This window comes from Grammomys surdaster, unplaced genomic scaffold, assembly GCF_004785775.1.
Source record: "Grammomys surdaster isolate TR1022 unplaced genomic scaffold, NIH_TR_1.0 332576, whole genome shotgun sequence".
Taxonomy (NCBI): domain Eukaryota; kingdom Metazoa; phylum Chordata; class Mammalia; order Rodentia; family Muridae; genus Grammomys; species Grammomys surdaster.
Window position 1 is genome coordinate 5,927 of NW_021627803.1, and position 11,075 is coordinate 17,001.

At 42.5% G+C, this 11,075-nt stretch overlaps 1 non-coding gene across 1 annotated transcript; it reads left to right on the forward strand.

Moving 5' to 3' along the window:
* The first annotated feature begins 9,822 nt into the window (after window positions 1–9,822).
* On the forward strand, window positions 9,823–9,964 carry LOC114616578. Its single transcript, XR_003710662.1, has one exon. It is a non-coding gene; the product is annotated as a small nucleolar RNA SNORA48 (small nucleolar RNA).
* The last annotated feature ends 1,111 nt before the right edge of the window (window positions 9,965–11,075 follow it).

The window sequence follows — 11,075 nt, forward strand, 5'->3', positions numbered from 1 at the left end:
CATCTTTCAACTTTAGATTTTTTAAAAATTATGAACTGAAAGCCTTGCTCAAGCAGCATGAGTAGGAGCGAGCATTCCCGTATCCCCCGGGCACATGTACCCAGCATGTAACACGGTATGCTGAAAGCTATCATGTGGCAAACTAGCAATTACTGTGTGCCCACATTTCAGGTGAACTTGATTCTGATTAATGTAGTAGGCTGTCTTGGTAGTCAACTAACCTGCCTTCAAATCAAAGGCAGTGTAGTACAGGTCATGGGATTGGGTTCACTGTAAAAAGCCTCGTTCCCAAGTCCCCAGGTGATACCTGACACACTCAAGCACTAACTTTGTAGCTTGGGTACAGAAGATAAATGAAAAGTCACACAGTAGCTCCTTTGCATTTGGCCCAGCAGCAAGGTTTAAAAGGACAGGCAGGCTGTACAGCATAGAAGGTGAGATGCTTAAATGTCACTCCCCATTGTGAGCGCCTATCTGTATGCACAGCATCCAGCCTGCGTTCCAAGAAGAGGAGAGCATTTCACGGAGGGAAATGAGAATAAAAGGCTGTATCCTGTTTTACCATTCCCAGGAGAGTCAGAGAAGTCTCCAAACAATTTAGATATTGTTTGCTTGGGTGACCTATGTATTGTGACACTCTCAAAACCAAAGGGGAATACAGAATGTTCGCATATTTTTCATCCAGGGTGCAACTGTTTATATTCCCAAGGTGATGTCCACCTTCTGACATGTTCTAGGCCTTCAGTAGAAGTTACAAGCCTTGCTGTCTGCACATGCTCTCAAAAGTAAGCTCTTATGAAAGGCTAATAGAAGATCTTTTTCTTCTAGGAATTACATTAAATAAAACTTTTTGAGGTTTTAAGTTTTTGGGTTTTTTTAGTATTGGTTTTATTTGTTTGAAGTATACTCCTACAGAGCCTTGAATAGCCTGGATCGCATTGTGTCCTTGGCAGGTCTCAAATTCTTAGCAATCCTTCTGCTTCATTGATCCTTCCCCCACCTCCCATGCTGGCCAAGGGCTGGGATTAAAGCTTCATCATTAACTGCCATGCCTAACTAGCAAGACATTTTTTCAGTTTATAATATTATGTCAAATAAAGCAACTTTGCTATAATTTCTCTGTGCCTTTTCTTTGATTTTTAAAGTGTGTTTACCTTATAGTTGATTGTTTGCCTCTTTTCTCCCCCAGGACTGGAGACTGAACCCAGGACCTCTCACTTGCTAAGCAATCCTTCTACCACTGAGCTATATCCTCAACTGTAAATTATCAGTCTCCATGTATTTTTCTCAGTCAAGAATCTTCAGTTGGGGTTAAGGGGCTGCTCCGATGCAGGTGGAAGTAAGGAGGAATGCTCACTCCATAGTCAAGTGCCACAGAAACAAAGAGATGGAGACCACAGGTGCTTGGAGGATGGAGTTGGCTGGTGTTACAGAGTCGAGAGACTCAGCACCACCACTCCACATAATCGAAGGGTACCTCCGGCACAAAGATGAGGCAACTCTGAAGTTCTCAGGCTTGACAAATCTCTGTGTACAACACTGTTTCAAGGTCACTGCATCAAAGAACACCCAGGCATGTTAATGCAAAAAAACCAGGTCTATATTGCCACAGGTAACTTCATGGGGAACTTGCCCAAATCATGTACCCCAAACACCATCACCCTTTATTTTTTTATTCACAAAACCCACATCCTGGTTGACACACTTCTGTTAGCAAGAACAGTTAGAAAGAAGCAAAACTCCAGAAGGTTAATACATTTAAAGACTGTCCTGGATGCTGGAACTATGGACTAGGTCTTTAATGGGTTAGGTCTTTGTTCCCAGTTTTGCAGGTGTTTGGGACCTATATAATGTGACCTAAGGTAACACCAGTGCTTCCAACATGGCATCAGTTGTGTTAAGTTCTGAGACCTGTTTATAGCAGTATGTGTTTATTTCTGTTGGCAATCAGGCCGCTTCCACTGCCAGCCCCACCTGGCAACAATGGGACCATCAGGCAACCCAGTGCCAAGACACATTGCCATTGTCACCTCTATTGCATGTCCCCCTGCACAGGAACCATGCTCCCTGTAAAGAGCTACCTTTTTCCTCCTCTCACCCCTTCTTTCCTTTCTTCCCTTGAAGGCCGCTTCTGCTTCCCCCTTGTTCCTCCCTTTTACTAAGCCTCCGCATGAGACCTGTCGTTCGTTGTGACTTTGTCAGAACCCACCACCTAGTTTCAATAAATTCGTTATCAGCCTTTGCCTTCTCAGAGTCACAGTTCCAAGTTTATAAAGTGTAGCAAATGCAAATTGCACCAGCCCCTGTGTTTCCTGAGGAGAGAGACTGAGGTCCTGAGCAGGACCCGGCAGACAGCAGTGTACTAGTTGTTGGTGTTTCCATTGGGATTTTATTGAGAGTTCCATTAACCTTCCATCAGCTGAGGGGATGGACTGGCTTCCTCTACTCAAACTGTCCTTTTCCCATTACTGTGTCTTCATATTTTCTTTCAGATATCTCCTAGGAAGTCTCAAATTCGTCTGAGATTATGCATTTACATGTCTAGTACTTCTTAGATCTTTCAAGGCAAAAATAATGTCCTTTGACTCTGCCCTTAGAAATGTGCTTAGCTAAAAATGCATGGTCACTTCTTGGGCACCAACTCAGTGTGCTGGTCTGTAAGCATTCACCCTGCGCAAACTCATTGTCCTATGAATGTCTTCTCATTCAGTCTCTGTGACACAGCACTTGTTACTGGACAATTTTAATGTCACAGGAGACAAAACCAAAGCACTGAGAAACTGAGAGTTTAGCATAAGTCACTTAGTAAGAAATGGACCTCAGCATTTGACCATAGGCTTGAACTTCAGAGAGTCTGAACCTTATTCATCTCGGTATTTTACCACTCAGGGTATGATGTTTTCAAACACTTAGATGCACATCTGTGCTCTGAAGAGAAAGGATCATGTCGAAGAGACTTGTTATAATCACAGAATTGAGCAAAGCCCCTTGTGTACACACCTTCCCTCTATATTAGTGGTTCACAACCTTCCTAATGCTGTGACCCTTTGATGCAGTTTCTCATGTGTTAGTGAGCCCCAACCGTTAGATTATTTTCATTGTTACTTTATAGCTGTTATCTTACTACTGTTATGAATTGTAATGTAAATATTTGTGTTCTCCTATGGTCTCCGGCAAACCTCATGAATGGGTAGTGACCCACAGGTTTTGAACCTACTCTAGCACAGGTCTTGAATGTTCCTTAATCCTAAATGAGAAAACTGAGTCTTGGGGGCAAATACCCCTGTCCAGCATCACTTGCTTACATTCCAAAACTTTAATTCACATCAGAGTTATACCAAAAGTTTGTGAAAGTACATCCATGTAGCTCTTATGCCAGGTTGTCTTAGTATCTCTGAGGCTCATACATTGCTAGTAACTTCCAAGATGGTGCTATTAGTAATCTGAATACAACGTTGAGAAGCAGAGCCTTGATCCAACGCTCATATACAGTCCAATCCTGGGCACCTTCCAGCCATCATCACCACATAAGATAATGCAATGTTTCATTCCTCTGTACCCAAACAGCTTGGCATCGCAGACACCTGACCATAGTGTCCATTTGTAAATTTAAGAAATGTTGTTTAAAGGTCAGTGAGATAGCTCACTGAGGCTGAAGCCTAAATACGTGAGGTCTACTCCCCAAACCTATGTGATGATGGGGGCCAACTCCCAGACACTTGCCTAACTTCCATGTATGGCCCTCACACACAAATAAATAAATGTAACAATTAGTTTAAGTAGGCTGTCTAGTTATAAGGCAAAGGTGACTGCAAAGTGTCCACCAACATTTACAGAAAGAGCCAGGTACTAAGAGGACAAATTCTCCAAGCAAACACAGAGAATTGGCTCTAATAGTGAAATCTGAGCTTATGTGCTTGAATTTCTGGGTTTTATTTAAGAAAACAGACAAACATTTGAGCATTATATAAGTTGACGCTAAATTGTTGAACATTATTCTGAGTAAAAAGTAATTGGTCATGAAAGGCAGAATAATAGATTTGAAGTATAAATTACCCTCCTCCACTTTGAATCTCACCTTTCTTTCCCCTATCCAATCAGATAGTCTGGTCTGTGCTCAATTCACTGACCAGAAGAAAGAGAAAGGCAGGATAAAAAGAAACTGGCTAATTATACCACTATGGTGTCTTGAAGTCTATCCCCTTGGGAAAAAGCAAGGGGAAAGTCATGGAATGAGGAAGGTCTTTATCCCAAGGCTCACAAAGGAGTCCCTCAGTGTGGGAGGCTGAAACTTCAGAAGAATGTTACAGAAGCAAAGATCTGTGTTCATGGAGAGAGGTGCTGAGCCCTGTGTTCCTAGAGAGGTCTCTGAGGAGCCAAAAAGGAAATGCTACACACTGTACATGAGAAGCCGGGCACCTTGAAAGATTCCACATTTATGACACTTAGAAAGACCTTAAAGACTTGCATGCAATAAAGCAAACTAGAAATCAAGGGAAGGCTCACTCATATGACAGGGGCTGTGCATGAAGAGCAAGTGTCTAGCAGCTTCTAAGGGCAGTGTGGAGAATGCTGTCACCCACAAAAGACATCTTGATCAGAAGTATCTCACTGGAATTCCTTAGATGGTATGATCGTATCTAATTTAAGCACCTTCCCTGCAAGACAATAGGATCCTCAGATTAACTGAGAATGATTCACAAAATGAAATTGACAACTGACCTTGTGGGGTATGTTCAATAATAACTTAATGTAAGAGCAAGCCCTAAGCTCATGCACTCAGTGAGAAGTCCTAAATAGCACTTGTCACCTCGAGAGGAGAGACAAAGATTTCAGGAACTCCAGGAATGTTAATAGGAACCAACATGTGAAAATAGTAGTTTCAGCTCTTATTAGACTATAATATCTAGGTCATATAGAGTGTTACTTTCGGCATGCTAAAGTCTTCTCCAGGGTGCTAGAGAAATGGCCCAGAATTTCAGAGAGCTTGCTGTTCTTTCAGAGGACCCATGTCTGGCTTCCTGGTGGCTCACAACTGCTGTAAGTCCAGCTCCAGGGAATTAAACATTCTCTTCTGGAATCTGTGGGCAGAGCGTGCATATGTGATACACAAAGGTATACATGCCATCAAAGCACTTATTAACATAAAATAAAAAAATAAAGATAAAAAGTAAAAGAAATAAGTTGGACATCACAAGACCTACAGAGTCCACTCACCTAGGAGCATGGTGGCTCACAAAGACTGAATCACCAACCAAAGTGCATGTTGGGGCTTGACCTAGCCCCCTTCACATTTGTAGTAGATGTGTAGCTTGATCTTCATGTGGGTTCCCCCAACACCTGGAGCAGGGGTTGTCTCTGACTGTTGCCAGCCGTTGGATCTCCTTCCCCAAGTTGGGCTGCCTTGTCTGGCCTCAGTGGAAGAGGATGCACTTAGTCCTGCTGCAACTTGATGTCCCAGGACTGGTGGGTACCCCAGAAGGTGGAGGCTTTCCCTTCTCTGAGGAGAATAAGAAGGGGAAGTTGGGGGAGGGATTTGTGAGGGTGGGACTGGGAGGAGAGGATTGGGGGGGTCTGCAACAAGGATGTAAATTGAATGAATAAATAAATTAATGAAGAAAATAAAAGAAATAATTTTAAAAAGATTGTACAGTCTTTTCCAGCTAGACATGGTGGCTCATTCCTATCTCTGTACTTCAGGGGTTGAGGCCAGGGGATTACCATGAGTTTGAAACTACCTGTGCCAGACAGTGAGTCCTAGTCAAGCCTGGGCTATGGAATGAGAGCTTATCTAAAGAATACACTAAATAAAACTTTAAACCACCAAAAATGTCTTTTTATTTTTACCGCAATGTTTAAATCTTAGAAAATAACAGACATGACTGTGTGGTGCTGTTTCAGGGTTCTTTTACTTTGTATATTTTCCCCAATACCACGGTGCAATTTTAAAAATTATGTATCCCAACCTGGGACATAAGATCTTGTCAGGTTTTTAAGATTTCTGTCATTAAGACAGAGATAAAACTGTGTATTAAGAAATATACATACCAGTGCATTTTATACTTCATTTGTGAAGACTGAAATAGAGCATAATCAAAAGGGGATTGAAGAAGCACTCATTCATCACTAGAGGGAGAAAGCAGTGAGCTTGCATTCTGGTTTGCGAACAGCCCCCCGCCCCCATCCTTTCAGCTAATTATTTTCTACTCCCAACTGACCTCACGACTGTAAATACAGCCACTGTGGGCTCTCTGACATCCAGGGAGACATCTTGGGGACACCGATGAAACTGATAATAGACCATTTTATAGGATCTTAAAAGCTACTCCAGGCTCCATTAGACTTTCTGTCATGCATATGATGAGGAAAAATATACCACCCTAAGAGCCAGGGATTGTGGCTCCGTGACAGCAGAGTCTATTGTGCACAGGGAGCTTTGGGACGTTGGCTCCACCTTACTGTTTATGCTCGGCTGGCTGGTGGTAGTTTCAGGTGCAGTGTCATAACAGAAGGGGCTTTGTGATAGGCTCCCAGTGACAAGCAAGAGCTACAACTGGTGGCTTGACAAGAAGGAGACGCTCAACAAAGGCGAATGACCTGCTTTGGTCTCTCGTTTCACTGTAACATTCCCTTGCTTCCATATAGTTCAACATGATAGAGTCCACATTCCTCTGAGACACGGGGCAAATAATGGGCACCAGGCCGAGAGGGATAAATCTCGCTCCTTTCTGTGCCCACTTTGAACGGCCTTTAAACCTACAGATGCTTTACAGAACTTTCCAAGGCAAACCGAGAAAGATACACTTAAAAAGAAATGTTTCCAGATTAACATTTTACTATGACCTGTGTGTCTATGTGGTCACATGTTAACTGTGATGTGTGGGTCTTGTCTCTGTAGGTCCTGTCTGAATAACCACGAATCTATTAAGCAAGTTTCCTTGTTTTTTTTTTATTTTGTTTTGTTTTATTAAAAGAATGATTATTTTTTCATCAAGAGCAATGTAACTCTCAATTCAAGAGGTTTTTTTTTCAAGTGCCCAACACTCAGGGTTAGACTACAAAGGGGGAAAGACAGAGACAAAGATGGCAAACAAGTGATATGGTCATTGAAATGCATACCCAAACAACAAAAATGTGTGGACACATTTTTATCAAAGGTGTGTATGCTTCCCATTGAAAATCTTCCAGAGGGCTTCTTTTTTTAAGAATTATTTTTTGTTAGTCTATGGCTCATTATCAGCCTTAATGAGCTTAACTTTCTTTAATCTCTCTATCAGCTATCTATCTATCTATCTACCTATCTCTATCTCTCTCTGTTTGTATGTATTTATCTAGTCTATCTCTATCTGTGTGTGTGTGTACATTTATATGTACTTTGCATAATTTTTTTATATAAAATGACTCCTTGAGGCTTTTTCAAACATCCTTGGTGTTATTTGTCCCTTTTCCTTCTATCTTGACCTGCCTCCTCCAACACTCTCCGTTAGAGCCCTGTCCCACTACTCTGTGTCTCATTTCATGTCACCTGCCTCCTGCTATTCTCTTCCCAGCACCTCCTCTACCTATCAATGATCCCTTTAGACCATCTGGACTCTTTGATGCTGCTTTTTTTCTCTTTGGTTATTCTATGTTGCATGCTCACATATGAGGACTTGCAGCTAGAAACTGAAGATGGAAGAGTACATGTGGAACTTCTTTCTGGATCTGGGTTAACTCACTTAATATGATCATTTTTAGGTCCATTCATTTACCTGAAATTTTCAATTTCCTTTTTGTTAATACTGAATAGTATTTTGTTGTGTATCTGTAATACATTCTTATTATCCATTCATCTGTTGAAGGACATTTAAGTCATTTTTCTGGCTGTTGTAAATAGGGTGGCTATAGTCATTGCTGAACATGTATCTGTAAAATAAAATGTTAAGTCCTTTGGACATTGCCAAAGAGAGGTATAGCTAGGTCATATAGTAGCTTCATTTTTAGGTGTTTTTTTTTTTTGAGGATTTTCCATACTGATGTCTATGTTTACTGCACCAGTTTGCGTTCCCACCAACAGTGAGTGAGTGTTCCTTTCTCCACAGCCTCGTCAGTGTTTATTGTTAGTTGTCCTGTTGATCTTGCCCTTTCTAATTGGGGTGAGATGAAATCTCAAAGTTATCTTAGTTTGCATTTCCCCAACAACTAAAGATGATGAACACTTTTATAGGTATTTCTTCACCATTTTTATTTCTTTTACTGATAATGCTCTGTTTATAAACCTAACAAAATCTCCAGTATGAGAGGCAAGAAACCTCTTTCTGAAGGGTTGGTCAGAGTAGTCCAAGCTACTCCTAGCTCTCAGTTGCCTCTCAGGGTTTGAGGGTGGCTCCTATTGCTGAAGACATCATCACACACTTAGGATGCTTGACTTGGATGACTCACGCTGTATCTGACCTGAAAACCTTATTCCATGGTTCCAAAAACTACTATGCAAGCTGTCAAGGGAGGGAAACAAACAGTCCTATGGCATGTGCTATGAACCATGGTAATTATGAACGTGGTAAGATATATATACAGATGCAGTAAGTGGCACTCACATGTTCGTGGAAACTAAAAGTTGTCTAATTGTTATTAAGAGCCATTCAACAGGAAGGAAATCACGCCTGGTGCTGGAAACCTAGCCAACTTCCCAGAGCTAGTGAGGTCATGGATCGTAGAAAAGAATCTACTGACACCACTTTTCTAAACCAGGATAATTCCTTACTATGTTCCAAATCTTATCCTTATACTCACAGATAAGTACAGCTACCATCCCTCATCAAAGATGCTTCTTGTTATAGCAAATGAAAACCACCATAGCAAATCACCACTGGACACAGATAGGAGATGAACAGATCGTAGGAAGCCCAGCACTAATGGAAAAGTCTACATCACAACCTTTGGGTCTATGGCTTAGGGAACTCACGGAAAGGCAGGTACAAAGATTGTAAAAGCCAGAATACAAGAAAGTCTGCTGTGGAATAGTGTCTCCTAAAAATGGCTGATAAACAAGACCATAATAGCAACATCAATGGACATGCTTACATAGGAGGATAATTTCATGATAATGACTGAGGGATGAGCCTAATTGTTGGTAGTTCAATGCAGAAACCATGTATACACAAACAACAAAAAGGAACTCAGTGGGCTGTATTTATATATATTTGAATACACATACACACACACACACACACACACACACACACACACACATCTGTAACAAATATACTCAATGAAAAAGAGTCCATCAACTTGAGAGGGAGAGTGGATGGCAAGGTCTGCTGACAGGGAAGGGAAGAGAAAGTGATACAGAGATATTTCAATTAAATACATTTTATGATTTATTTTTAGTTACTTTTGTATAGATGTAGGTATGTGCAGTGCCCACAGAGTCCAGAAGAGGGTTTCAGATGTGGATGCTGAGAACCAAACTCATGTCATAGTGTTCTTCACTGTTGAGACATCTCTCCAGTCCCTAACAGATATGCTGCTGCTCTTCTCTTCTCCCCCCCCGCCCCCCCCCCACACACTTTTAATGGTCTCTCTACGGCCTGGTATCAACTTCATAGTAATCATCTTGCTTCAGTGTCCAGAGTTCTGAGATTACTGGAGGGTATCACCACACTGGACTCCAGAATATTCTTTTCTTTCTTAGCTCATTTATGACACAAGACCCAACATTTTACCTGAATCAAAGCAACAAGGAATGTCCTATCACCTGTGGTTACATAGATGTCTTCTTAGATCAACACAAAGGTGCATTAAGGAAATACAGTTACCATCTGTTTTAAAAAAGCATGACAATGCCCCTTGGCAATGGGCAAAGAGACATCTTGTTGGTAATGTTCTTATTTCAGTCAGAGGCAGAGCAGAGGGAAGTCCTTTGTCCATCCTATCTTAATCCTTGGCTTTGTGGCCAAAACCATTTTATGTCTAGGACTCATGAAAATCAAATTAAATCAAATCAAACCCAAGCAGCACAACACTGGAGGAGGGAGACAGACAGAAACCTATAGGCCACCATGCCACCCACAGACCAGCCCTCAAGTGCATGGCCCAGGTGAGCCATAGACACCTTCTTGCTAACATGTCACACAGCGTGGATGGAGGGTATCACCCAGAGGTCTGCCAGCCATGTCACCAGCCTGCAAAGAGAGCCACAGCAAAGTGTGTGTATGTGGTGATCAGATGGAAGAGAAAGAGAAGTGGACCACCTGGAACATCATGCAGAAAGATGGAACCAAAGATTCTAGTAGAAAGGTCTAGCAGGGCAGTGGTGGCACACGCCTTTAATCCCAGCACTTGGGAGGCAGAGGCAGGCGGATTTCTGAGTTCGAGAGTTCGAGGCTATCCTGGTCTACAGAGTGAGTTCCAGGATAGCCAGTGCTACACAGAGAAACCCTGTATCGAAAAACCAAAAGAAAAAAAGAAAAAAAAAAAGAAAGAAAGGTCTGCTGTGAGTGGCCAGATCTTCTACCTGGGACCATGGTAAGGTCCCAGCCTGAGCTGCCTCTGAGGGCCATGTCAGCATCCGTGGCTATGCAGCAGCACGGCTTGTTATCAATGTTCATTGTTTCTATTACCATTAGAGAACATGGGGTGAGTTCTCCCTGATCTAGGCAGTCACCAGGGACCACCTGGATGTTCAGGGGCTATGAAGAACTGGCCTTGCGCCTCACTTGATGCGGTGCTCTGGAGATCTGGCCCCAACTCTCACCCACACATCACAGTGATCTGCCCCTGATGGCTAGGGTGTGAGTATGCCTGCCCATAGGACATGAGTATGAGAGAGCTAGCCCTGTCACTCATCTGTTATGGCATGGCATGGGTGCAGCAGTGATGTTTAGATTCACCACCTCTGGCCATAGAAAAAGCTTTCCACAGGGTCGTGAGCCCCAGAGAGCCCCTCACCAGCTACAGCACTCTGGAGAGTGGGCCCTGCACCTCCCCTGTACAGCAGATCCTTGGTGGTAGGGGAGTAGGTGAGCCAGCCTTGAGGGTGAGAACGAGGAAGAGCTGGACCCACCACTTGTTTTTTATGAGATGCCGTAGGTATG